Below are 16,539 nucleotides of genomic sequence, written 5' to 3'. Positions count from 1 at the left end.
GGAGTGATCATGCGCGGGCGAGTGAGCGCGTGGGCGAGCTGGCACGTGTGCGCGCGGGCGAGCTGGCGAGTGAGCGCGTTGGCGAGAGAACGCGCTGGCGCGTGGGCAAACGAGAACGCTCCGAAGATCGCTGCGGGCCAGGGGATCTAGCAGGGGAACGATGGTGTCCAGGAGACCTGTGACGCGTGGGCGAGCGATGGCGAGTCGGCGATCGATGGCGCATTGGCGAACGCTGGCGAGCGATGGCGCGCTGGCGCGTTGGCGAGCGATGGCGCGTAGAACGCGCAGGCGAGCGACCGCGCGTGGGCGAGCTGATCGCAGGAGACCTATGCCTCTCCAGATCCGCTGGGCGCTGACGCGTAGGAGATCGCTTGCGCGCAGGCGATGGATCACGCGGGCGGTCTGGAGATCGCCGGTGCTCAGGGAATCACTGACGCGCTGGAGACCGTTGCCGCGCAGGAGATCGCTGACGAGCAGGAGAACGTTGACGCGTCGGAGATCGCTGGCGAGCAGGAAGACGACGCATGGAAGCCTGTGCAGGAGCTGTCGGCGCGACGCGCAAAGGCGAACGCTTGCGAACGGGCTCAGGAATAGGAGGCGCGTGGGCGTACAGGAACTCTGGAAGTACGCGCAGGAGACCGTGCGCGTTGCTGCGCTGGAGAAAGCTGACGAGCAGGATCGCGAGGGCGAGGAGAAGTAGAGTCCTTGCCCATGTCCCGAACCGGAGTTCTAGGGCGCGTGGGCGCACAGGGCGTGTGTCAGGAACTGGATGCGCAGGTGCGCGCTGATGGGCAGGAGATCTGGTGCGCTCAGGAGACCGTTGGTGCGCTGGGCACGCAGCAGGAACAGGTGGATGTTCGTTGTCCACAGGAGAGCGCTGGCGAGCAGTGGGGCGATGATCATCAGGAGAGCGCTGGCGAGCAGTGGGGCGATGATCATCAGGAGAGCGCTGGCGAACAGGGGAGAGCTGGCAATCAGGAGAACGCTGAAGAGCAGGAGAGCGCTGGTGCGCTACTACGCGTGAACGCGCAGGAGGGCGCGCAGGGGAGCCCTGATGCGCAAGGGAAGCACCCACACCGTGGGCGACATCCCTTTGCCCCGAAGGGACCGTTGCCCTTCGGCTGACGAGGTCAGAAGACTGCTGGCCATCTGCACCGGAAGCGGAAGGTCTGGAAGGCGTGGGAGAGCGTGAACGATCCCCGGAGAGGTCTAAGGATGTGGCTGCTACAGGCTGCTTACGGCGAGGAGAGTCCCCATCGGAGGACGGAGGAGGTGAAGACTCGAGAAGGCGCCTCTTAGCACCTTAGAAGACTCGAGAAGGCGCCTCTTAGCACCCTTATAGGGAGATGGGAGGCCCTTGCGGCGAAGCGGACGATGTGCCTTCCGGCAAAGGCGGCCACGAGGGAGGTAGTCAGGATCATTAGTCCTCCGGAGAGGAGTCTCAGTCAGAGCGCTCCCCCGAGGGGGAGGCTTAGCCGCAGGAGAGCCCGTGGGACCCCCTTCCCCCTTCGAAGGATGTACGGAAGGGGGAGGAGAGCCTTCAGCAACGTCATCAACATCAGGAGCCGCAGAGGTTTGACCAGACCCGTCGGAAGCCTCTGCCACCACGACGTCGACGATAGACAGAGGGTCTACCTCTGCTATCACCGGCGACTGCTTAACAGCGGCCCCCAACTGGACAAGGTCAAATAGGGCTTCCTTGGAGGGCAGGCCCTTAAGCCCCAAGGAAGCCCAAAGCTGAAAAAGATCATCATTAGACACAGGATCATCATCAAAATCCTCCCCTGGAGGAGGAGGGGGAGCCGCCCCGCTATGGGAGGCGACGCCCTCTCCCACACCCCAAGGTCGGGAAACAGAACTAGGGCCTGCGCTCCCACTCGGCAGCCTCTCACTAGGAGCCGGACAAGGGGGAGCTTCGGAGGAGGTTTGGGCGGCGGAAGAAGAGTCCCGAGAGCCTTCCTCCTTCAAGGCAACCCCAGAAGGAGAACGGTCTCTCTTGAACTTCTTACGCCGGCGGGCAACCCTCTCCCACTGGGAGGCAGACCACTCCCTACACTCACTACATGTATTTTCCATATCACACCGTCGGCCTCGACACTGCAGGCAAAGGGTGTGAGGATCGGTATCCACCGCAGACATGAAGGTACCGCAAGGGCGACCGGCAATCCCAGGGCACTTGCGCATGATGAACACCAAGGGGCGAGGCCAACTTCAAACACACAGCTGAGGAAAAGCAAAGAAAAGATTAAGGCTGTCAATAACGAGGACGATAGACAGACACGTCTGCACATCGTCCGAGCCAAAAGTGAAGTGAAGCAAATCATTGGTGTGTGGGGGGGAGGGGTAGCAAGCTACCCCTTCCACTACCCCCACTAACTAGCGCGGGGGTAGTTAACCCTCGTTAATATCTATTGGCTCGTCAATTTCAGCTAAGCCGAAAGTAAACCCAATGTAAATAGCGTGGTTTGTATTTCGGTTACGGAACAAATTGTATTTATGCACACTGATCAGCAGATGCTTCACATCAAAATTCCAAATTCCTCAACCCATTCAGAACGAGAATGCCAAGTTCCTACTCAGTGTAGTGGATTGGTAAATCTTTACCCGTGCACCAACACTTAAATGTCGTGCTGTCTTTTCAATTATCGGGGATCTCCACCCACTGACGCAACAATTACCTAAATATATATATACACTACAGTTACAAGTTTTATTTTACTCTAGAACAATATTGGTTGGGACTAGAACTGACATAACCAAACATATCCATTTAAATACACTATTCTGAACCCCCCTATCGTATAGGAGGAGATAACTAGTAATCTATTTACTCTACTGTATAAAACCATACAGTATATTAATTTTGCATTTTCTATACCCTAAGAACATGTTTATCATTTTTAATCACCTTCCAAGTAGCCAATCCAAGAATTTTTACTTTCATGTGGCGATTTTATTTGGCCAATCACCTACCTTTGCTTCTAAAATGATGCTGGCTCTGACATTCTTAAAGTTGTTCCTAGAAGACTATCCAAATTAACGAGGGTGGTATTGGGATCATGCTAAATAAACGACCATTTCCATTCACAGGGAAATATGAAATGATATTAAGGTGCTTTTAGTGCTTTTAACAGTTTCCATGTGGCAATTTTCAGAGAGTCATACTCTTCAAGTTATGATACAGACTGAAAGTCTGAAAAAAACAATGTTTCGTAAGGGAAGTCTGTATGGAAACAGAAAGAGATGTGGTCTACCTAAGGATACGGGGTCCTTAGGGAGTTGTAGGGGACGTAGAACCCCTACTGGTAGATTAGGATGAGGGTCTTACATTAGGTTAGATAGACACCTTAGGCTAGGTAGTTGATATACAACTTCTCAATGTAAAATACTGTGATTAAAATGTAGGGGTGTATGTATGATAGCGGCCACCTGTACATATGATGACGGTTGGCTTAGAATACTGAGTGTGAGTGGGGTCGCCGGAGGACGTTAGCCTCCTGCTAGATAAGTAGGTAAGAAACGGCTTGTAGTTTAGGTTCGGAGCCTTTGTATGTCAACGGCCACTTCCTCACACGCTCATTAGAAATGGACTTCAACTAACCTAAACTTTCCCCCCTAATCTAGCCTACAAGCCGTGTCCTTACCTACTTACCTACCGGCCCTTACATTGCCATATTCTAAGTTAGACATAATAATACATACAGGTGGCCACTATCATACATACACCCCTGTATTTATAACTAAAATATTATAATTTCTGTCAATTACTGTTTTCAGAATGGTTAAAATTACCTGTAAATACACCAAAAACACAATTTATTTTCTTCGTTTGGGTTACTGTAGGATATAAGTTTAGCTATAATCCTAAAGATAGAATACACACTCATTTTGGCATTATTGTAGTTTATTACAGGGTAATGTAACATAGGGAAAAATGTTATTTTCATTAGTAAAATAAATTTTTGAATATACTTACCCGATAATCATGTAGCTGTCAACTCCGTTGCCCGACAGAATTCTACGGAAGGGATACGCCAGCGATCGCTATACAAGAGGGGGGTGTACTCACAAGCGCCACCTGTGGCCAGGTACTGCAGTACTTCTTGTTGACACCACCTCAATTTTTCCTCGGTCCACTGGTTCTATGGGGAGGAAGGGTGGGTCAATTAAATCATGATTATCGGGTAAGTATATTCAAAAATTTATTTTACTAATGAAAATAACATTTTTCAATATTAATCTTACCCGATAATCATGTAGCTGATTCACACCCAGGGAGGTGGGTGAAAACCAGTGTACATGTATATCAAGAAGCTAAGTATCCCGTATTTCATATTATCAGTTATTCAAAATAACATGAAATTATAAGTACCTGGTAAGGAAGTCGACTTGAGCCATTACTCTGCCTTAAATAAGTTCGTCTTCCTTACTGAGCGCAGCGTTCCTCTTAGGAGGCTGAACAACTCTAAGGTGCTGAAGTATCAAGGGCTGCAACCCATACTAAAGGACCTCATCACAACCTTTAACCTCGGCGCTTCTCAAGAAAGAATTGACCACCCGCCAAATCAACAAGGATGTGGAAGGCTTCTTAGCCGACCGTACAACCCATAAAAAGTATTCAAGAGAAAGGTTAAAAGGTTATGGGATTATGGGAATGTAGTGGCTGAGCCCCCGCCTACTACTGCATTCGTTGCTACGAATGGTCCCAGGGTGTAGCAGTACTCGTAAAGAGACTGGACATCTTTGAGATAGAATGATGCGAACACTGACTTGCTTCTCCAATAGGTTGCATCCATAACACTCTGCAGAGAACGGTTCTGTTTGAAGGCCACTGAAGTAGCCACAGCTCTCACTTCATGTGTCCTTACCTTCAGCAAAGCAAGGTCTTCTTCCTTCAGATGAGAATGTGCTTCCCTAATCAGAAGCCTGAATAGTAAGAAACTGAGTTCTTAGACCTTGGATAAGAAGGCTTCTTGATAGCACACCATAAGGCTTCTGATTGTCCTCGTAAAGGTTAAGACCTTTTTAGATAGTACCTAAGAGCTCTAACTGGGCAAAGTACTCTCTTCAGTTCATTCCCCACCAAGTTGGACAGGCTTGGGATCTCGAACGACTTAGGCCAAGGACGTGAAGGAAGCTCGTTTAGCAAAAACCGAGCTGCAAGGAACATGTAGCCATTTCAGATGTGAAAACTATGATCCTGCTGAAGGCGTGGATCTCACTTACTCTTTTAGCTGTTGTCAAGCACACGAGGAAAAGAGTTTTTAATGTGAGGTCCTAAAAAGAGGCTGATTGGAGAGGTTCAAATCTTGATGACATAAGGAACCTTAGGACCACGTCTAGATTCCAGCCTGGAGTGGACAACCGACGTTCCTTTGAGGTCTCAAAAGACCTAGGGAGGTCCTGTAGATCTTTGTTGGTGGAAAGATCCAAGCCTCTGTGGCGGAAAACCGCTGCCAACATGCTTCTGTAACCCTTGATCGTAGGAGCTGAAAGGGATCTTACTTTCCTTAGATGTAACAGGAAGTCAGCAATCTGGGTTACAGTGGTACTGGTTGAGGAAACTGCATTGGTCTTGTACCAGCTTCGGAAGACTTCCCCTTGAGACTGATAGACTCTGAGAGTGGATGTTCTCCTTGCTCTGGCAATCGCTCTGGCTGCCTCCTTCGAAAAGCCCCTAGCTCTTGAGAGTCTTTCGAAAGTCTGAAGGCAGTCAGACGAAGAGCGTGGAGGTTTGGGTGTACCTTCTTTACGTGAGGTTGACGTAGAAGGTTCACTCCTAGAGGAAGAGTCCTGGGAATGTCGACCAGCCATTGCAGTACCTCTATGAACCATTCTCTCGCGGGCCAGAGCGGAGCCAACCAACGTCAGCCGTGTCCCTTTGCGAGAGGAGAACTTCTGAAGTACCCTGTTGACAATCTTGAACGGCGGGAATGCATACAGGTCGAGATGGGACCAATCCAGCAGAAAAGCATCCACGTGAACTGCTGCTGGGTCTGGAATCGGAGAACAATACAACAGGAGTCTCTAGGTTATCGAGGTAGCGAACAGATCTATGGTTGGCTGACCCCACAGGGCCCAAAGTCTGCTGCAAACATTCTTGTGAAGGGTCCACTCTGTGGGGATGACCTGACCCTTCCGGCTGAGGCGATCTGCCATGACATTCATACCGCCCTGAATGAACCTCGTTACCAGTGTGAGCTTTCGATCTTTTGACCAGATGAGGAGGTCCCTTGCGATCTAGAACAACTTCCACGAAAGAGTCCCTCCCTGCTTGAAGATGTAAGCCAGGGCTGTGGTGTTGTCAGAGTCCACCTCCACCACCTTGTTAAGCTGGAGGGACTTGAAGTTTATCAAGGCCAGAAGAACTGCCAACAACTCCTTGCAATTGATGTGAAGTGTCCTTTGCTCCTGATTCCATGTTCCCGAGCATTCCTGTCCGTCCAAAGTCGCACCCCAGCCCGTGTCTGATGCGTCCGAGAGGAGACGGCGGTCGGGTTTCTGAACAGCCAAAGGTAGACTTCCTTGAGAAGAAAGCTGTTCTTACATCACGCAAGAGAAGACCTCCTCTCTTCGGAAACAGGAACTGAGACCGTCTCTAGCGTCATGTCCTTTATCCAGTGAGCTGCTAGATGATACTGAAGGGGGCGGAGGTGGAGTCTCCCTAACACGATGAACAGGGCCAGCGATGAAAGTGTCCCTGTTAGACTCATCCACTACCTGACTGAGCATCGGTTCCTTCTCAGCATGCTCTGGATGCATTCTAGGGCTTGGAAGATCCTTGTGGCCGACGGAAAAGCCCGAAAAGCTCGACTCTGAAGATCCATACCCAGGTAGACAATGGTCTGGGATGGGACGAGCTGGGACTCCTCAAAATTGACCAGGAGGCCCAGTTCCTTGGTCAGATCCATAGTCCATCTGAGAATCTCCAGACAGCGACGACTTGTGGGAGCTCTTAAAAGCCAGTCGTCTGACGGAGCCGGACACAAGATCATGGTCCTGCTGCACAGTCTGTGAACTGTCAACCATGGGGAAGCGAGGAAGTACAGTGACAACCCGAAGCTGTCTAGACTGTCTGGGTCGTACAGACAACTCCTTATCGGGTTGCTGAGGTTGCCGCACTGCGTCACAACAAGTCACTTCTGCTGGTTGTTGAACGTCTTCCCAGTGACACACTGACTCCGTAAACAAAAAATCCTCTGACAAGGACTAAGCTTGGACTGCATGTCTTGCAACACAGCTCAAGGTCTATGGGAGCAGGTGTGGTAACAGACGGGGTTAGCGACTGAAGTGGAACCATTACCTTCCCTGGAAGCATGTTATGCTTAAATAAAAGTCCATAGGAGGCTACGCAGCTAAAGGCTCCTCTCCAAATGACAGATTCCTCAAGGGAATATCAGAAGGAGGGAGAAAAGCACTTTCTCATCTACAGGGACCATATCCGAGAAAAGCTAAGTTCTCTCAGTGAGGGTTTCACTGGTGCAAAAGCAGCAGACTAGAAGGCAACGTTATGAAACTGCTTGACAGTCTAGTGAGTTGGCAACAACCAAAGATGTGTGACTGAGAAGCATGCGGTAAGGTATGCAGAGCATGCTGTATGCAGAGCATGCTGTATGTAGAGCATGCTGTAAGGTAAGCAGAGCATGTTGCATGGCGTGTAACATTTCTCAGAAATTCCATGACCAGTGCTAGATTGAGTAATATCGCATTACTGTCCATTGAAAGTGCACGTGCCGAGGGAATTGATTTAGACTGTTTTGTTGATGAATTTGATAGCCGGCATGATAATCGTAGAATTAAGCTGCACTAAATATACGTACTATAATCTACTTCACCTCAGGAAAGGGAAACTCGCCCTGTTACTTCATGCATGCTTGCATGGGGTTTTAATATCAACATAATATTTACATTACATTCATAACTCATGATTCATTTTTGTTTTGAAGATATTTTTTGCCATATTTTTGCGATTTTGTTAAAAATATATTGCAAGGAATACATATATTTTTTTTTTTTTTTTTTTTTTTTTTTAAGTAATACGAATAACCTCCATTATCATAATGTTTGTGTAGGCATACATGTATATGTTTTACAAATGCCAGTTATGAAAGTAATGAGATGTTATTATTGTCATTTGTTATTTCAAAGTTGAATGGGAAGAGGCTCAAGCTGAGGAGAAAGTGGCAGATGCATGCGTTGAGGTGGCTGACTCATAGCATGAGGTTCCTGCCTCAAGAGTTGCGCTTGCCTCAAGGGTTGAGGTGGATGCGCAGTAGCAGGTTCCTGTCTCACGAGTTGAGGTTCTTGAGGTGTGAGCTGCGAGAGTTGAGGTAGCGGCTGCGCAGAACGCAGTTCCTGTCTCACGAGTTGAGGTTCTTGCGGTGCTAGCCTCAAGAGTTGAGGTTCTCGCCTTGAGGAAAGTGGAGGTAGCAGCTGCGAGAGCTGAGGTGGCTGCCTCAAGGATGGTAGAGGTTGTCGTACCTCAAGAGGTTGTTGCCTCGAAGATGGTCTAACTGCAAGAAACTCTTGCCTCAAAGGAAGAGGAGGAAGTAAGGCATAAGACTCCTGTTCCCATTGTTGAGGTTGCCTTAAGGAAGGTGGAGGTTGCTGCACAACGCTGGTAACTGGCAACTCCCAACGCGGTAGCTCACGCATGGAGGTAGCTTGAGGAACCTCAACCTCATACGTCTGGCAGATTGTACTGCGCAGAGGAGGAGGAGCGTTCGCAGGAGGAGGTGTATTAACCTTCTCTGCCTGAAACTCCTGCATCAACACCGCAAGCTGAGACTGCATTGTCTGCAGCAAAGACCACTAGAGTTTAAGGAAGACAACAACAAACGGAGCTACTGTCCGTTGAGACTGAGGGTCTAAAACAGCTGGTGCGGCAACAGACGGAGCTACTGCCTGTTGCGATACCACCTTGCCTCTCTGGGAGGTGTGCAGTTGTCGTACTGCAGCAAGTCCGAAATGACCCAGGGCTAATGGCTACACCTAGGAGTTGGACTTGTGCGGAAGGGACCGACTTGCACTTAAAAGCTGCAAGATTTGGTCCATGGTTTCTGCGAGAAACCTCTTCCGCAGACGAGGAATAAAAGGGCTCTCTCGTCTTTGTGTGGGTGGGGTGATCACATCGGCAACGTGTGTAGATACACCCGAAACCACGGAGGGAAAAACGTCTGTTCGTCGATCAAGGCCTGCTGAACCCATAAGTCCTTCGACATTACTTCTCCCCTGGGCTTGGGAGCTTGTAAGAGGTCCCAGACTAGGCGAACAACTGGCACGAACAGACGAACCCTCGAACGCAACACTGTAACACTTTGCGCTAATCACTTATCACTTTTGATTTTCTGTTTGCACTTATTTCACTGAACTCGAAACTTTAAGTGGTTTGTACCTGAAACACGCAATTCTATCCTTCCTTAAAAGTTAGTAATTGCGAAAACAGAATTACAATGTAACAGAAAAATCTAATGAAAGATAAATAATTCAGTGGCTGGAAAGAGACTAAACACTAGATCAAATAAACTACGTTTAAAATCTCTCACCGCATAAAGCTTGAGAACAAGAATAAAACTCTAGAAACGTTTACCTTCTTCCCCTAAAGAGACTAGGGAGAAGAGCAAAAACGATAACAACGTTACTCGCTTGAACGAAACGTTTATCCTCCTCTCTCTCCCTCCGTCTCTATCTCTCTCTCTCTCTCTCTTTTGACTTAGAACCTGAGAGAAGAGCCCAATCATATATATCGTTAAAACATATTATTGTTAAAGGAAAAAAACTGAAAGATTTCCCAAATAAAAAGTTCCTTTATTAGAATTAAAACCATTAAGCTAAGAAAGAATGAACAAAACGCTAGAAACGGTTACTCTTACTGCAACGTGACACCGTGAAAATTCTCTCTCTATCGTAACGATAGAGCGCAAGTTGAACATTCTGAACGTCAACAACTGCAGAGACAAAACAAAACGTTAGTTCAACTTTGAAAACAGTACGAGACTATCAAAGAAATTCTTTCAAAAACATTAAAATAGCATAATATGTTAACAGGTAAAATCGAAATGACGGGCTCAATGTTAATTAACTTCGGTACCAAGAAAAGACCGCCTACTATTAGGAAAGGTCGAATATAAACAAATATAAAAATTAATTTTAATAAGTTTATAATAAAAGGAAGTTAATCGAAGAGGCCTATAAAAGGCGGAGAGATATAAAATAAATCTATAACTTTTGTTAAGCAAAATTAAGAAAGAGAGTCTATACTCTCTTAGACACCAACACTTCCGTCTAAGGGAAGGGTCGGCCATTTAAAAGTGAAAGAGAGTTCATACTCTCTTCGTCACCATAATTAATCAAATTAATTCCAAAAGCTAGCTAAGCTAATGATAAAACTTCCTGAATAGCGAAAGCTAAACTCTAGAGCAAATACATCACCAAATCGTGAGCAAAAAAAACTCCAGAATCAACAGCGTATCCATGTAGGTCTAGCCGGAGGCACGACAGAGGAAAAATTGAGGTGGTGTCAACAAGAAGTACTGCAGTACCTGGCCACAGGTGGCGCTTGTGAGTACACCCCCCTCTTGTATAGCGATCGCTGGCGTATCCCTTCCGTAGAATTCTGTCGGGCAACGGAGTTGACAGCTACATGATTATCGGGTAAGATTAATATTGAAAAACTACTTTTTTCTGCAGACAAAGGTCTGTTCTCTACAAAAATGACACTCATTCCTGTCACAAATGAATAGTTTCAGATATATATATATATAAGTTAACGTAACATTGCTAATGTTAAAGAAGTGAGCCAGTGGCGGAACAAGAATCATTATATTTAGCGTTGGTAATGTTAGCGGAACATTGCTAATGTTAGCGTGTGCAGCTCAAGGGATGTGTGTAGGATGGCGGCCACCTGCATGTATGATAGCGGCTGCCTTATTTTCAACTTTATCGGAAACTTGTATAGAATATTAACTGTTCAGAATGTTATAAATATCCAGGGTAAGTACTTACTATACCGATATACAAAGATTTTGAAAACCATCTAATTCGACGTGAAATTTATAAGTCGAACGAGCTATGTACGGGGGTCGCAGGGGGGCGTTAGCCCCCCCGTTAAGGAGAGACACGTGTTGTAGGTAAGGTTAGGTGGGCCCATTCAAGTTAGGCAGTGTTCTATTCTAGAGTTTTGGCAGAACATTCTGTTGTAGAACAACGGCCACGTCTTACGAAGGGTTAGAAAACGGGAAGAAATTCCCGTTTTCTATGTCCGCGGGAGGACCTGGCCGCTGATCTACAAAGGCTCCCAGCTCAATATTACCGCTTGCCAGTACATATGAGCTTGATGTTTTTGTTTTCTGGCAAGCGAAGCGAGCCCACGGCAGAACAAAAGCCATTATATTTAATCATTTTAACAGAAAATATATATTATATTTAATCATTTTAACAGAAAATATATGTTTTCCTCTAGTAAATAACGTGATTCAACCGGTTTTCACCTTTACTTCGACCGCAACAACAACAACCAGTTCAGCTACTTGAAGTTAGTCGAACTGGTTGTTCTGTTTGTTTGCGGTTGAAATGAAGGTCAAATTCGTTTAAATCACGTCATTTTCTACAGGAAAACATATATTCCATGTTCGAAATGATATGTAATACAGTAAAACTTTACCAAAAAAAAAACTCTCTCCCAGGACATAAAACTATCAAAGGACATCATGTCCTTACCAGAGACAACTGTCACCGGTGACAAAGTAAAGTAAAACGAGTTAAGCTAAACTGTTTGCTGGAACGTTAATTCTTACAATATTTAAATTAATTCCATAGCAAAATGCAAAAAGATTGTCTAACATAGGCAATATAATGCTGTCACTACTGATAAACTTACAAATTTCACGTATATATTGAAAACACCGACACAAAAAGACAGATTTGTTTACAACTTTACACACGACTCGAGAAAGACTGATTTGGAAAAGTACTTTCCTTTATAAAGGCTCTTCTTTTTTAGTGCTTCTTTAATTTTACACTAAAATGTTGCATCATATTATGAAGTTTATACTTTATTTTACATTAAATTATTCAGTTAATATAAAGAAATTATATATGATTAAGAAAGACTAAATTGGAAAAGTTCTTTTGTATATAACAACTCTTTTTTTAGTATTTCTTTAATTTTACACTAAAATTATGTATCATATTATGAAGTCCATACTTTATTTTACATTAAATTATTCATTTGATATAAGAAAATTACATATGATTAAGAAGTACATCTATATAGAATTATCCTGAACGTAATATATTCTCCAATATAATAATAATACATGAAAAAGGGATTAATATTTGAAAGACTTGAAAATTATTACAAAATACAGTGGTAGGGACATAGGAAAAACTTGTTTTAATATCTGCAGTAATTAGCATTGTCCAAAATAATTCATAGACTCAAAACATTCTACGTAGGAAGGTAATTAACACTTTTTATACTAAATAAATTGCAATACGTCAACGAATATTTTCTTTATAATAAATTAACAAATCTCCATTAAAATTAATCGTAATAAAATCTTTAGCAAGATGCTACTATAGCTATTCTAAGACTCAGAATAATGTTGCTGGCACATTAAGCAATTATACCTGTTATCTTAATTTGTAATTTTAAATTTTGACTATTACATTGGTTGTTGTTTTTATTTTTAATTCTGTATTTTTCATTTTATTCTAGTTTACTCTTGACAACATATATAATTCATGGTTGAACATAACATGCTGCATAATTTTGTATTTTCAACAAATGATAATTTATCTTATATAATGAACAGAAAGCGCCTGGCTATATATATATATATATATATATATATATATATATATATATATATATATATATATATATATATATATATATATATATACACGGTCACAGCAGCTCTCCCCGTCCATCGGATACGAGAGAAAGGGAGTAGTCATACCCTGATGAGAGGAGAGTGCATATGTATGCATATCTATCTAGATATTTAACTGCCCTTTTTGACGGGTCATGTACACTAGTACATAAACATCATAACATCAAATTATATATAATTTCTCTTTCTCTTGTTTTGTTAGTCTTTATAGTTTATATAAGAGATTTTTATTTTAATGATGTTACTCTTCTTGAAATATTTATTTTTTTCCTTTCCTCGCTGGGCTATTTTCCCTGTTGGAGCCCCTGGGCTTATAACATCCTGCTTTTCTAAGTTTTTATAGTTTATATAAGATATTTATTTTGATGTTCCTCTTCTTAAAATATTTTATTTTTCCCTTTTTCCTTTTCTCACTGGGCTATTTTCCCTGTTGGAGCCCCTGGGATTATAGCATCCTGCTTTTCTAAGTTTTTATAGTTTATATAAGAGATATTTATTTTAATGCTGTTCCTCTTCTTGAAATATTTTATTTTCCTTTTTTACTTTCCTCACTGGGCTATTTTACCCTGTTGGAGCCCCTGGGCTTATAGCATCCTGCTTTTCTAAGTTTTTATAGTTATATAGATATTAATTTAATGTTGTTACTCCTCTTAAAATATTATTTTTCCCTTTTTCCTTTCCTCACTAGGCTATTTTCTCTGTTGGAGCCCCTGGGCTTATAACATCCTGCTTTTCTGAGTTTTTATAGTTTATATAGATGTTTATTCTAATGTTGTTACTCTTCTTAAAATATTTTATTTTCCCTTTTCCCTTTCCTCACTAGGCTATTTTACCCTATTGGAGCCCCTGGGCTTATAACATACCCTGCTTTTCCAGCTAGGGTTGTAGCTTAGCAGGTCATAATAATAATAATAATAATAATAATAATAATAATAATAAAGATTTTCAACCTACATATACAAAAACTACAGGATCATTATTTCCCTCTTCCTATAATTATCATCTCATAATCATTATTAAAAAAAATGCGTTAATATTCCGCCCAAAGATACAGGAGATGAGACTAGGACTCCAATGTCCTTATAAGGAGCATTGTGTAGGTGGGAGGAACAAAATGCTTCCTAGTCGTGCCTTTATCTATGTAGTTGTTTGATTACTTTTTTATATTTGTGTACATTGTGTGTTGTTTTATACAGTTCATTTTATATATAAGTATTCCTTCTTAGGTTAATTTGTCTAGTAGATTCTCTTTATGTATTTCATATTTAGTTTAAGACGTTCATTTGTATGTGTGATTTGCAATTGCTTGAAAAACTATTATTATTATTATTATTATTATTATTATTATTATTATTATTTTTATTCTTATTTTTAATTCATTATCATTATTATTATTACCATTATTATTATTAGTAGTAGTAGTAGTAGTAGTAGTAGTAGTAGTAGTATCATTATTATTATTATTATCGTTATTATTATTAGTATCATTATCATTATTATTATTATCGTTATTATTATCATTATTGTTATTATTATCATTATTATAATTATAATTATAATAATAATAATAATGATAATAATAATAAAAATAATAATAATAATAACAATTATTATTATTATTATTATTATTATTATTATTATTATTACTTGCTTAGCTACAGCTCTAGCTGGAAAAGCAGGATGCTATAAGCCTAGGGGCCCCAACAGGGAAAATAGCCCAGTGAAGAAAGGAAACAAGGAAAAAAAAATTTCATTAGGAGTAGCAACATTAAAATAAATATATCCTATATAAATTATGAAAATTTTAACAAAACAAGAGGAGGAGAAACACGTCAGAACAGCGTGCCCGAGTGTACCCTCAAGCAAGAGAACTCTAACCCAAGACAGTGGAAGACCTTGGCACAGAGGCTATGGCACTACCTTAAGACTAGAGAACAATGGTTTGATTTTGGAGTGTCCTCCTAGAACAGCTGCTTGCCATAGCTAGAGTCTCTTTTACCCTTACCAAGAGGAAAGTGGCCATTGAACAATTACAGTGCAGTAGTTAACCCCTTGGGTGAAGAAGAATCATTTGTAATGAATAGGTTTAAGAATACATGACAACATTATAATATATCTAATCTCCAAGTCTAAACTCTTTGTATCTTGTGCTATAGTAGGCTGAAATATAGGCCTATTCATAAACAGAGGAGAGAAAAAATAAGGCATTTGATAGACCTAATTTTCCCTATTCATGACCAACTGAAGACTTCGGTTCTAAGTTTAAAAAGAAAATTAAAATATTACAAAATTTACACTATTAATGTTTCATCTTATTAATTATCATTATCAATTAACTTGTTTTCTCTTCCTTTTTATGCTTTAAACCAGTTTAATTTTGTCTTCATCATCCTTTCGCTATTCTGAATTTAATATCAAGAATTATTTTCTTGAAAATGATTATATTGTAACCATTCAATTCGTATAGGCCTACTCAATATATTGGATTTGAATACTTTGTAATTTCAGATACAAAATATTGTCTAAATATATCTAAGACTTTGAAATACAACTGTATCAGTATAAATACAGTAGTTATATGAGGGTAAAACCATAATCAATTATCTTACTATAATCTAACATTTCTTAAAAAGTCAAATGAAATAAATGAAGTAATACGTAACTAATGAATAGACCGATAGAGTGTGTGCCTAACCTCTCTCTCTCTCTCTCTCCCTCTCTCTCTCTCTCTCTCTCTCTCTCTCTCTCTCTCTCTCTCTCTCTCTCTCTCTCAGTAAGCGCGCGCACACAGAAAACTCCAATCGTATCCCTAAAATTCTTTTTACCAAATTTGTTCAGTGACGCAAAGGGTGGATCCATTCTGAAGAGAGAGAGAGAGAGAGAGAGAGAGAGAGAGAGAGAGAGAGAGAGAGAGAGAGAGAGAGAGGGGGGGGGTTGAAAATCTTTAGGCTCTTTCTCTAACTCGTACTAGTGTACACGACCCGTCAAAAATGACGGCGTGATATGAAAAAAATGTTTTAATGTTGTTACTCTTCTTGAAATATTTTATTTTAATTATTTATTCTTCTCTTGTAGTTTATCTATTTCCCTGTTTCCTTTCCTCACTGGGCTATTTTACTCTGTTGGAGCCCTTGGGCTTATAGCATCTTGCTGTTCCAACAAGGATTATGGCCAAGTTTGTAGTAATAATAATAATAATAATAATAATAATAATAATAATAATAATAATAGGCCTAAGACTTGTCTTTAATCATTATTATTATTATTATTATTATTATTATTATTATTAGAAGCTAAGCTATAACCCATGTTGAAAAAAAAGGAAGATACCTTAAGCCCAAGGGCCTTAACAGCGGAAAAATAGCCCAGCGAGGAAAGGAAACAAGGAAATGAATAAACAACAAGAGGAGTGATAAACAATTAATGTAAAATATTATAAGAACAGACACAAAATTGAATTCTGGTGAAGGCCTATAAAATATAATAGTAATTTATTATTGTTATTATTATTATTATTATTATTATTATTATTATTATTAGCTAAGCTACTGTTTCAGGCATCAAGAAGGAAGTGGTGTTTAGGCCACTACCAAAGGAAGTAGGTTATCGGTCTAGGTTGATTGAAGCCACCTTGAGTTAAGCT

At 41.8% G+C, this 16,539-nt stretch overlaps 2 protein-coding genes across 3 annotated transcripts in view; one reads left to right on the top strand and one right to left on the bottom strand.

Annotated features, from left to right (window-relative positions):
- l(2)k14505 (ATP synthase mitochondrial F1 complex assembly factor 2 homolog l(2)k14505) overlaps window positions 1-11,953 on the bottom strand; it is a 48,093-nt gene extending 36,140 nt beyond the window's left edge. For both annotated transcript variants that reach the window (XM_068353802.1, XM_068353803.1), the window contains exon 1: window positions 11,879-11,953. The gene's annotated coding sequence lies outside the window, so the exon portion shown is untranslated. The remainder of the gene's footprint in view (window positions 1-11,878) is intronic.
- The window catches only part of LOC137623537 (uncharacterized), a 38,842-nt gene that overhangs the window by 6,640 nt on the left and 15,663 nt on the right, over window positions 1-16,539 (top strand). The window lies entirely within an intron of this gene.

Source organism: Palaemon carinicauda, chromosome 30 (assembly GCF_036898095.1).
Source record: "Palaemon carinicauda isolate YSFRI2023 chromosome 30, ASM3689809v2, whole genome shotgun sequence".
Lineage (NCBI taxonomy): Eukaryota > Metazoa > Arthropoda > Malacostraca > Decapoda > Palaemonidae > Palaemon > Palaemon carinicauda.
This window is presented reverse-complemented; position numbering and strand designations above follow the sequence as displayed.